Source organism: Hesperophylax consimilis, chromosome 6 (assembly GCF_061612785.1).
Source record: "Hesperophylax consimilis isolate HC1 chromosome 6, BYU_Hcon_1.0, whole genome shotgun sequence".
Lineage (NCBI taxonomy): Eukaryota > Metazoa > Arthropoda > Insecta > Trichoptera > Limnephilidae > Hesperophylax > Hesperophylax consimilis.
The window spans coordinates 31,138,973-31,151,845 of record NC_142841.1 but is presented as its reverse complement, the minus strand read 5'-3'; the positions used below and the strand labels follow the sequence as shown (position 1 = coordinate 31,151,845).

General features: G+C 35.4%; 1 protein-coding gene across 2 annotated transcripts in view; it reads right to left on the bottom strand.

Moving 5' to 3' along the window:
* pHCl-1 (pH-sensitive chloride channel 1) overlaps positions 1-12,873 on the bottom strand; it is a 319,881-nt gene that overhangs the window by 88,630 nt on the left and 218,378 nt on the right. For both annotated transcript variants that reach the window (XM_089632549.1, XM_089632548.1), the window contains exon 3: positions 9,212-9,390. The gene's annotated coding sequence lies outside the window, so the exon portion shown is untranslated. The remainder of the gene's footprint in view (positions 1-9,211; positions 9,391-12,873) is intronic.

Below are 12,873 nucleotides of genomic sequence, written 5' to 3'. Positions count from 1 at the left end.
ACAGTTTTATTCTAAGATTTATAAAATTTTGCATACTTGACGTTCAAAAGAAGAGGAAAATTTCTGTCTTTCTTTGATTTTGAAAATCTCCAGGCAATGCCGGGGACTTCAGCTAGTATAATAACAATATTCTTAGTGAACAATCAAACCTTTTTTGTGATGTGTCATGGTTCATATTTAAATTTAACCATTTTGCTGAAGAATGTGTGATGACACGCGATAAAAGACGTAAATATTAATCCTGCAAAATATAAACATCTAATAATATAATCTGTTTACATACAATTTTGGCGTCTAAAATAATGAGGTTGTTACGCAAAAAGGTACAAAGCTTTTTAATAAATTTGGGTCACTATTTAATAAAGCTCACCTGCAAAAAACAATATTATTAGCAAAAGTTGTGATAGTGGCGATAATTTCAGTAATATACTTGTAATTCAGTGTTTTTCCTCGGCATATTGCGTACGCGCTACGTCAAATATAGTGGATGGGCTAGTTTTGATGTGGGTAAAAAAGTTTCTCAACTAGAAATCCATCATGAATGTTTGATACGTTCTTTGGTCTTTGCCACAAATCTAAAAATAATTCACCCGATAGAAATAGAATCCGGAAAACATTTGTTATTCTTCAAAAAAGTTTGTCAAAGATGAACAATTTTTCATGATATATTCTACGATTTAGACGACGAAAGATTTTTTTTATCCAAAGTTATTAAATCAATAGTAGATAGTAAAAAGCGCCTTGAAAAAAAATCAAGAAATGTGACTTTATTTGTCAAGATTAACCCTAAGAAATTTAAAAACGTATTTCTAATATAGAATTAAAATAATTGACTGGATCGTTATAATTGTGCCGTTTATACAATGTATTTGCGGTGTCAAAACGCTTGTGAGTGCGTTGTAGAATATGAATAAGATATCGATCAAAATATCGGTCAAGATATCGATCGACTACCTTTAAGAAGTACGTGACTCTTCCCTCCGGTGAGTTCATGAACAAATTTGTGCGGCTCGAGAGTGAGACTCTGGTACTTTAAAAGATAAACACATTTAATCAGAGCAATACCTCTAAGTGTCCCTAAGGAGTGTAATTGGTTATGCCCAATGTATAATTAAATGGGTAAGGCCAGGGGTAATATCCGTAGAGACGCACAAATTAAAATCTAACAACTTTTAAACATGGCACTTAAATTCAAAGCAAGTCCGAGTTCATTGAACCAGAGTTATAATCACAGACACACAACCAAAATAAGCATGTTTGATGATGATAATGCCTCATTTCGATGGCTTAAAGTCAAAATGTTTTATATAAAAAAATGCCTAAATTAGTTTCTAACGTAAAGCCTACGTGACATTACGGTTTAGAGAAATTTGAAAAAATATAAGATTTTTCTCGATTACGTGTGATTTTTGCATTTTCGTAAAGTGATTGCTTTCTGTGTAATTTTCTTCTATTTAATGTTTTTTTTCTAGAAATTACCGCATAGACTTTGTTCTCGATACTTGAAGGTCAATTTAAGTTCTCTACTAAAATAACTAATTTGTACCATGCTTTTAAATGCTGACGTGTCAATGGTTCCGTATTCTAACAAAAAAATAAGATTAATCGACATCGTTCATTAGGTCCAGGAAATAAAAGCGTGAAATTGACGCCAAATTTGGGATGATTTAGTCTGAAAATGTATGTCGACATAATTAAACTTAATGGAGAGGCCATTTCAATTTCCAAGAGCCTCCGAGGTGAAATATTGCACGCGAAATCGCGAAAATAATGTCCGTGCTTTATGTGCTCGGACCTATTCTTGTGTAAATTGCTGATAAAGTTGCCATGTTACATGCAAAACTGTATTTAACTTACTCCAGGTCAATATGCAATTAAATACAATCCAGTGAAGAATTAATGCAAATTTTAAATAATAGCTACGTTGTGCGTTGTGTTGTTTGCGGTGACCGGATAAATCATCACAATGATAATTCATCACTTAGGTTATGTTATCCATTAGGTTAGGTTAGGCTGGGTTAAAAAAATTTTTTTTCATCGTTTCTAATGACTTTATATCACTTTTTAAAAGTGTGTTGAATTGTCACTGTGTTGAGTTATCATGGAACCGTTGTTTGTATAGTTAAAAATATGGTGGGAAAGTCAGTTGAATGAACCACGTTGAGGTGATTTTCAAAATTGCACTACAAAAAATAGTACTTGCTAACTTAAGGCGATGCACCACGTCGTGTAACATTTGGAATTGGGCCGCTAACAATAACACCAACCACCTGTTTTGATTTGTGGAAGATAAAAACATCGCCAAAAAGTGTGTTTTACTTTGTTATGTAAAAAGTACAAATATTTAAATGTTTTACGATAATTATATAAAAGACTTATACAATCAAACCATAACCAAAAACGGGTTCGTAAGTAGAAGATTTTGAACTTTAAAGCAGTTTTTGTAGACATGATACATTATTTTTTCTGGGATTATAAAAATGCTTGATTATTTCAAAGGGATTTAAAATATTTATAAGTGATAAAATTTTCAAAAAAAAAAATTTTTTTTTCGTTGCTTCAGACTGCTTCCCCTTAAATGTTTTAATTTGGTCGCCCGTTCTTACAAAGTAACCCTTGAACATGCAAATATAAAAATGTGTTGTGGAGTGGAGTTCACAAAGGAAATTGAGATGATACGAGATAGGATAGATGAATATAGCACACATATTATGTTTTAAATATTCTAGCCATTTTATACGAATAGAACTACGGTATAATTTCATATTATAAGTTGAAAGATGGGCATAGAAGTTTGTTTCGTCTCCCTGATGAGTTTGTAACGACGACCTTGTTCATTTTTGAAATGCATTCCCTAATGCGCCCACTGAATTTGGCTGATAAAATGGAATTGCCAACTTTTCGACGGTATTGGTTTGTTACAAGTAAGTTTTCGGAAATTTATGTCAGTACTGCATTTGCTTCAGTAATTTTTTCAAATAATACTCCAGTTCATCGAGATCACTGCAAATCCCTGTTGTAATAATTTGTCATGTTTTAAAGAATCTTTCTGTATCCAAAATAAGCTATTTATTACTTACGAGTCAATAATGTTCTTTGGATATTTAAGTTAATCAACATGTTGATCGATTGTTCAACATGTTCCTTCTTGATTTTTTGCTCGATATGTTCGCATGTTAAATAAATTAACATGTTCACTATTCAACGTTTAACATTTTGATTGTTTGCTAGACTTATTCGCTATTCAATTTCAAATTTATTGATCGTTTTTCCAACATGTTCAGTTTTCAATGTCTAACATCTTGATTGTTTGTCCAACAAATTCACTTAAATTTTGATTGTTTGTCGATATGTTCACAATTCATGATTACATGTTGATTAACAATCGAGTAACTTCAGTTGAAGTCTATAATATTGAATGTTTTCCAACATGTCTGCCAGTTAATTTATAATATTTTATATTTTCCGACTTTATGTCCGGGTTAAATCTTTCCCATAGGAAAAACTAAACCCTTCCACACACTTTTCCACAAATGATCATCTAGTCAATCCACATTATGCAAGTGCAATAATATATAAGCATAATAAATACAAAACAAAACAAGAACAACCCGTCAAATCACCAGAGATGGGAAAATAATTCACCGACTCCAGATATTTTCTTATCAGAGTATTCGGCTCAATAATATTATAATTTTTGTCCAACATATTATTGATTGTTAACTTTCATTGGTAAGTGGCACCGAACACGGTTAATAATAGTCGATATAGAAGCAGTACTAGTACGCCAGTAAAAGTAATCACAGAGTACAAGCGGTACTTTAGCGTGGAGGTCGAAAAAGAGGCATTTTATGTTATGTCCCTGTGGCGGGGATGACCGCCCTGGAAAAATGTTTTGTCGACCGTGACGTATTACTCGACATTTGAATTGGGTTTATTACACCCGAACCCGAAAAAGGGTTTGGTTTCGGGTGAGCTGCAATGGGGTCGTTCAGGGGCAAAGGTGGTACCTACCACCTTTATTTATGCGCAGACCATGTAATTAAAATCTTTGTCGGTCTTCCTTTCCCGTATTTTTTTTTTTAATTTACTAAAAATAAGGGCAAAGAGAAAGGTTAAAACTTAACATCTAATCAGTTCCATTGAGGTTGCACGGGTGTACACGGTGATAACGTAATGTAAAGTTATTACATACCACGCATCCATATTCATTTACACGCTTATTCATTAACACGTTCTGTTTTTTGTATAACCCACTTTCAGGGAACGGTTTATTTATGCGCAGCTTTTCTCGTCTGACAGTTTTTTCAGTTTTCAAAAGGGCGCAACGATAATCCCAACCAAACATTTTTTATGAAACCACGCAAGAGCACAACGACGAAAACTCTATTTGTGGGATGTTGTTATGTTGTAAGGAGGAGGTAAAATGAATATTCGTGAAATGGCTGAATTTTTAGATCGTGTCATAAATAAAAATTTGCTAATTTTTATATATATTTTCTCAGTAATACAAATACATCCACGATTTAGAGTTGTAGTCCTTGATCTGCGGGTATTTTTATGGAACGTGCTTCGAGTAACTTGATCATGAGGCTATTGATCACTTGCGCACCGGTTCGTAGTCGGGAAATACAGCAAACGCGCGTCTAACATCTGTACACAGTGGGCATTTATCGCATGAGAGCGGGTCCTTTCTCAGACTCGTTCTTGAGTATAACAGCTCAACTGTACAACATAGGTCTCTTTAAGACCCACCTCTCATAAAAAAGAGAATCCAAACAGCATCCTCAAAGATGACATAGGCACTGAAGGAAATTATTTTCCTGATGGCCTCCCGTGTGGAGTTAATATGAAAAAGAGCATACTTTGAGGCTTAATTTAGTAGGAAGGGGAATATTAGAAGGGAAAGAAAGTATGACATCGAACCTGGCTACAGATCTATTCAATAAATGCAGCCAAAAATTTAATAATGATGTTCTCTCATAAATATGATGGAGAGAGTTTTCTAATCTTGTGGGTTTTCTAATGTTTGAAATTAAAACCAAGACAAAACACGTATTATTATCATGATAATTTCAATTTTATTGTGCCATATTGCTAGTCTACCTTCTTTAGTCAAAGTTTCGGATAGCATTACAGTGTGCACTATTAGATGAGAAATGTGCGTGGCCGTGAAAATCTCATATCATAATATCAAAACACGTTTTGTTTATTATCTTCGTCACGTTTTGACCGCGCCAACCCCATGGGACAAAGCCATTGTTCCTACTACTCTCTTACTCATCTGGCTAATAAAATTTTTATGATTCTAGCGAATGGTATCGCGGCACCACACCCTATAAATAAGGAGAATACAAACGTGGAAATATCACAAAAACCCCATGGTCGCTTTATTAGAGTAGAGTTTTCTTTTTCCATATTCAAGTGGTTTTGTTGCGGAATGTTTACATATCCGATTATCAATGCATGGATTGCTTACTGCTTTATCTTGCCAAGCCATCAGATGAATTTGTGCAGTTAGTGCAGAGGACCAAAGAATATTCCTTTGGTCCTCTGCACCAACTTCACTTAAAAAGTGTTTCAAATCTGTGATTCAAACTATAACTGCCATATGAGAGGTGTAAATATAATTTATCGCTTGAAATCTTAGATTAATTCATTGGTGCCTAATTCCTCCGTGGTTGAGTCATTACGATCCTTGGATACAAATTCAGAGGTCGCGGGTTCAAATCCCTGCATGCGGAAATATTTTTTTGGATTTATTTGTATTATTTCACAATTTATTAAATAAAGTTTATATATTATATTTGCGGCAGATTTTAGAGTGGTAGACACTTTCAAAATTGCTCCGATAAAAACTACCACCACAAAAAAATCTCAAATAGCAGCTCAATGACTACAAACGGTTAGGAGCAGTTGTGAGCGGAACTCACAAATGAAAAAAAATAAAAATCGCATTTAACACTTTTACGGGAATGTGATCGTCAAATAAGTAAGCGCGGAGAAAAATAAGTATTGCTAATTTATTGAGAATCTTGTCAAGCTATTGGTAATTTATTTATAAACTGGATTGCAGGCCGTTTCCCTATAAAATTTCAGTAAATTCGTAGTAATTTCGGAACACGTTATTATGGCGGATAGTATGTTAGGTGCCAATATTATGGAAGATTATAGTGCCTAATTGTTTGTTAGGGCTGAGGCTTCTTTGTATTATGAAATGGGTGCCAGGCTTCCTTTATAGTGATATCCAGACCTTTAATATAGGTAGAGATTCTGTTACATAGACGTGGGCACTGTTTTGCACTGGTTTCAAGGATTAATTTATATTAAGCAAATAATAAAGGTAACATACCTAAGGACCTTTTAAAATGAAACTATCTCAGCTACACTGATCTGACTATGCAGGTGATGCATTGGGTTCATGTAGGTTTCTGGATCTAACCGGTGCGCGGTGGTTCGGCGTAGCAGCGATCGTCAACATCTCTACCTCAGTCTAGATGAATGTGGGAGCGATAGCCCTCCCATTTAAAACCTTACACAGCAACGATTTCAACGTAGTTTTGGCTGCACATGACGTCGAGTATATTTTTGATTTCATCACCCAAATGGTTAATTAAAAACGAGCAGGATCTTTATCGATCAGCTTCACTAATGACTTCACGGGGATTCAACACATGAACATAATAATAAAATCAATTTACTCAGGACGAGTCAAATAAACGTTGCTTCCCCTTGCGGCATCAATTGAAGAAGTGAGGAAACTGAAGTTGGCGCTCTGTTGCAAAAACAACAGAACTAAACTTCAAGTCGAAAAACTTTGCAGTCAGTTATATACTCGTATTAATGCCTTAATAAATCTAGCGGTGTTAGATGATACAAATTACTTTTTGTGGATTTTAGTTACGAAAATAATTATCAATAAAATGGAATAATTACTCTCATAACTACGTGTCCATGCAACTGGTATCAATACATTACTAAAAGTTTTTCAGGAGACCTATCAATTCATTCGTTAAGGGCCTGCAATTCCGTTTTTAACCGTATTACAAATAATTTAAAGAGATTCTTAATAAATTAGCATTATACACAACTGCTGACCCTGTACAAATCGCAAGTGCGCCCTACTGTCGAATTTGGCAGCCATCTCTGGTCCGGAGCCCCTAAATACCTGAAAAAAACCCTAGACTCTGTGCAAAAACGGGCGGTCCGTTTGATAGATTCCCCAATCTTAACAAACGGACTGGAATCTTTAGAGCACAGGCGTCAGGTAGGTATGCTGTCCTTGTTCTATCGGTATTACAATGGAAGATGCTCTGAGGAACTAGCGTCATTGATCCCTTCGGCACCGGTGCGTAGTCGGGATACACGCCAAACGCGCGCCCAATATTTGTACAGAGTTGACATTTGTCACATGAGAACGGGTCGCTTCTACGATTCGTTCTTAAGTTCAACAGCTCGGCTGTGGAACGAACTGCCGGCCTCTGTGTTTCCTCCCTCCTACAACATGGGACTCTTCAAGACCCATGTTCACTCCTTCCTCTCCACAAAAAGACCCTCCACACAGCATCCCCAAAGATGACATAGGCCCTGAGGGAAATTATTTTCTTCAGGGCCTCCTGTGTGGAGTTAATATAAAAAAATATATATATTTTTAATCGGTAGTTTTCTCCGTTTGAAATAATAAGCTGACTTAAATGCTTCAGACTCGGTTTAGACACTTAGTTCTGGTTACTCCACGCTGTCCGCAGGTCACGGCACTCCCATCGCCGCACCTATTCTCTGCGGTCGATCACTTCGTTTGCCGACCTTTGCTTGAGATTTCTACCCCAAGGCACGTATGTTGGTTGACTTGTTTTAATTGCGTCCCTTTGACATTGAGGTTGCACTATTTAGGGACCTTCCTATAACCTTGATTCTGTTTTGTAACAGCCCTGTACACATAACCGCAAAAAAAATTTGTGACGCAATTTTAGTTATATAGTAAAAAAAGAAGTGTATTTAAATCACCGTTTATTTTTTTATGTAAATGCCGCACAAGAGATCCAACTGCTTCCAACCGTCTAGAGCTAGTGAGACTATAGTATCCCCAATCGGGGTATGTTATAAGGCGGAAGGTAGCAGGAAGAGGAACGACGTGAGGATGCTGAAGATGAGGATCTACCCGGCTTTTTAGATCTGGTCACCAAATATGGCTAGAGCCATTTAAAGCAATGTTTCAATACTGAATGATGTTCTCTCACCAGGGCGAAACTGAAAGTATCTTCCTCTCTGGAACATGTCGCAAATATACTATATATTGTTTAGATTTTTTTTTTTTTTTTTTACAGTATTACCGCACAAGAGTCCCAACTGCTCCTGTCTGGAGCCAGTGAGACTATGGCATCCCCAATTGGGGTATGTTGTGAGGCTGAGGGTATTGGGGAGGGGAGGGAGATGGGGAAGAGGAATTTGGGGAAGTACCTGGCTATTCAGATCTAGTCACCAAACACGGCTAAAGCCATTTCAAGCAACGTTTCAATTCTGAATGGTGGTCTTACACCAGGGCGATACTGAGAGTATCTTCCACTCTGGAACGTGCCGCAAATATACTATATATTATTTCAAATTAATTAATTGTGAAATAACACAAATTAATCAAATAAAATTTATTTGCGCACGCCGGGTTCGAACCCGCGACCTTCGGATCTGTAGTCAAAAGCGTATACCACTAGACCACGCCGGCCGTCAAATTCATAGATAAATTCATTGTTAAACAACATGAATTAACTGAATAAAATTGATGCGTGATTTTCGGATTCCTTGTCGAGAGCGTTATCCTTCGATCATATAGGTATGCTGTTATTGATATAATCATCATGAATCAGGATCAATGGTCTCTCACTATTAAAATCTTTTAATTTCCATTTCTTCCAACATCATTATGTGATAACTTCACGATAATATGACATCCCGAATCTTGGCTCCGGGTAGTTGGGTTCCTATGCGGTGTTAAGTAAAAAAAATTTATCCTAAGTTTAAAAAAATAATGTAGTGCCCAAGTGAAACGCAGAACACGCGAGTGAACAGCAAAGACGATTCTGTATCTTAATGGTTAGGTAAGGTAAGGTTAGGTTAGATTGATAGGTTCGGTTTGGTTAGATTAGGTCAGGTTAGAGTTCAGAAAGGAAAAGTTATACGTACTATGTAGAGGATTATATGAAGCCAATTTTACCTTTCCGTTAGAGTCTGGTTTCGTGTTGCAGTGGCTAGGTTTGCTAGTTTGGCTAGGGTGGCCAGGGGCTGGTGGTCAGGGGCGCGCGGGCCGCGGCCGGGGGCCTCACGGGGACCGCGGCGCGCCGGGCCCCTGCGCCATGACGGTTGGCCGCCCCTACTGGACACCTCTCCCCTCAACTGTAAACAACACAAACAACTATATTAATAATTCTAGAATTTAAAATTTTTATAATTTATTATTTTACAAAACAATTACATGAACCAAAATATAATGAAAACGATGGTAAATAATAAAAAATATAATTATAATGATTTATATCGTGTTATTTTTCTTTAGCCAACGTTTCGGACAGCATTACAGTGTCCATCATCAGGCCAGATGTGTAATGTTGACTAAAGAAAGTGGTAGCGGAACACGGCATAATACCCCAAAATAAATCACTCCAGTAAGTTTGGCCGCGAAAATGTCAAATCATATCTAACAAACAATGCAGTTCACCCACATTTTTCAATCGCAATAGAAAGTTCGTAATTGAATTTCCATCCAAAAGAAGCATCAAAATTATGATACATTGTCGGGAACCACTTCGAAGAATTCAATTAAGAGTGCCCATCAAACAAACCAGATAAAACCACTCATTAAACATCACTGCAACACCGACTCATTAAACGTCACTGTAACACCAACTCACTAAACATCACTGTAACACCAACTCATTAAACATCACTGTAACACCAACTCAAAACAAAACACTTTCATTCACCGCCCTTCATACATTTTTAACACCTCTTTCACACACAATAAATTAATTTATTAAATACAGCACCTCACGTTCTCAAACCCAAAATCAATAAATAACATACCCACGAAACCTACACATTACTCAACACAGACTAGATCTATCCTCTTTTCCTTTTTTCCCCTTTATCTCCCTCCCACCATCGCAACCCAATAAGCAAGTGTACTCGTTTCTTGTTTATCACAAAAATTAAGATACATCATGAAAAACCTCTTATTAATTAAATTATTACACGTATTACACTACACATTGTAAATACTAAAACTATTTGATTTCCAAACAAAATACTGTTTTAGTAAATAAGGTTAGAAAAAAATCCCTTCACCTTTATTTGAATTTTTTTCTTCCTTGAGTTCGAACCAAAATAATATTTGTATTCAGTGTAAACATTGTATTCATTTTGTCGTTGTGCTAATCGGTCATAGTAACCTGTTTTGCGCCATGCTTTTTTCAACCAGTTTGTCTATTCCTAAGGTTTAGGGATTAAAAAGGATGTGTTTAATTTTGGTACCAATTTTTGAACTATTAAAGATGGCGGACATTATTTGACATCTGTCATTTCTCATCGTTTTACGTTACTATATCGCGTTAAAATGTTACATGTTTATTCAGTTGTATAATTAAGATATTATTAAAAACACTACAATATGTATTTATTATTGATTGTGAATGTATATGACTGTTAGGTTTTGTGAATTTCTCGTTTATGTTCGATGATTTGACATTTAGTTTTGAGAAAATCATACATGAGAACTTTACATACGTACTATTAAATCATTGAATAAATAATAGCCATGGTTGTTAACTTCATATTGTACCATCATTTTATTAATTAATGCACATAGATAGGTTGTAACAGCTATTGCTTTGGCATAATGTTTAATGCGATTGTCGTATCGACCAAGATACACTAATCAGGCAGAGGCAGAGGCACAAATAAAAATCATTATGATACAAGTTCAAACGACGAACGGGTAAGCAAAAACATCGATTTGATAACGACCAAGCACGTGATACAGCTCGCGTGACCAATGGTTTCATTATTTATGGTTAAGTTAAGGTATTGCCATTTTTTGACTGTTCCAAAATATTGTTTTTTCTGTAATGGAAACTATCTAGTTAAATCGTATGTATGAAAATAATAATCGAGTAGACCAAAAATTTTTCATACCCGGACCGATATGGAAACTTTATGAGGATCGGGATGAAAAAAAGTATCGTGTAGAATATGTGACATAAAATGCCAGCCGCAGGAAAACATCCTTCGTGGCATTACAGATTCAAAATAACCGAACAATTTATAGATTTTGGCTTTTACAAAAAGCCGTGTCGCTCAAATGCTAAAGAACCGATTTGAATTGTTGTCATAAAATACTGTGACGAAATAGTCCATTCTAATTTTAAATTGAATTGAAATATGTCAGCGGTGAAATCGTATTTTCCTGCAACCATTTTTGTGGTTGTTTTTTTTACTAGCGTGTAGTTGGCAGCAGTGGCGGCTTTTCGATGGGGTCATTTGATGAATGATCTCCCAAAAATGTGCTGCAATATTACTGATTTAAAAAAATAAGGATTTAAAAACTACCCGATTATTGATAAATTGGTTTTTATTTGTTCAGATTCGTACGGTAGTAGCGAGTTCCAGCGCCATCTAGCGTCCAAATGAAAAGCTATTCTAGTATTTATAACTAGTGTGGGTCACATTAAATTTTGTCACCAAAATTATCTCCTTTCTTTCTCTTTGCTATACAGACAAAGTAGGTAAACACTAGCATGTCCGATATATGCTTAGTATAATACAACATTTATTTTAAAGGGGTTTTCGGACATGACCGCGGTGAGATAGAGTAGTAGAGGGAGATGTCAAAAAATGTCGATAAACGATAGCCACCTTGAACTTGAATGTTTATCATTGTTGACGTAATTTGTATGGAATAATTTAAAATGTCAAATTCTGTGGATATCGTATTGAATAAAATCGCATACCATTCATTGAATCATCACAAACATATTCAAATAAATAGACAATTAGTTTATGTTATAAGAGGGAAAAAACTAAAGAGGTTAAAAACGAAATTTGAGTTAAAATTTTTGTGACTGGATTTGCGGGTACTACAAAATTGACGTGTAGGTGCTTTTGTTTTAATTGTGTACTTTTTAAGTCAACTGATAAACAATGGACTGAATGTTGTTAAAGTTAAAAATAACATCGTCGTTTGGTAGGTGTGTGTGAGCCAATGCTTCTAAAATAAAACCGATTGCGTCTAAAAGTTAAAATTTTCATTTTATTTTAATAAATAATTATTGAACTGAAACACCCATACAAACTGAAAAAAATCTTCGGAAAAAAAAACAAGTGCCGCCGACGGGAAATAAACCTACAACCTTCTGATTGCCCGCCTTTAAAACCCGCCAAATAATTCACTGTGTATTATTGTACTTAACATATTATTACTAAACTCAACAACTATTGCTTACTAGATTTTTCACCTGAAAACAAACAACTTTATTTTGGTAAGAAAGGCATTTTTATATACTAAGAACGAGTTGTTTCACAGAATTTGAACAATTTATCTAAAGATAATTTTCAAGTTCTGTGAAAGTTCTGTTATTATTTCACCACGGCCGAATTGCTTCACATCACTGAAATAAAAAACGGAACATCAATAGATGTCTCATAGAACTTGAAAATTAGCTTTGAAATTCGATGAATTGTTCAATTCTGTTAAACAACCCGTCCTTAATCTCACATCTCAAACATGTTCGAAAAGTGGTTTCAAGTGGGAGTATTTGCACATCAAAGTATATTTTGCAGGTTTGATACTTTTTTTCTTAACTTATGAAAATATATTGAAAAAAA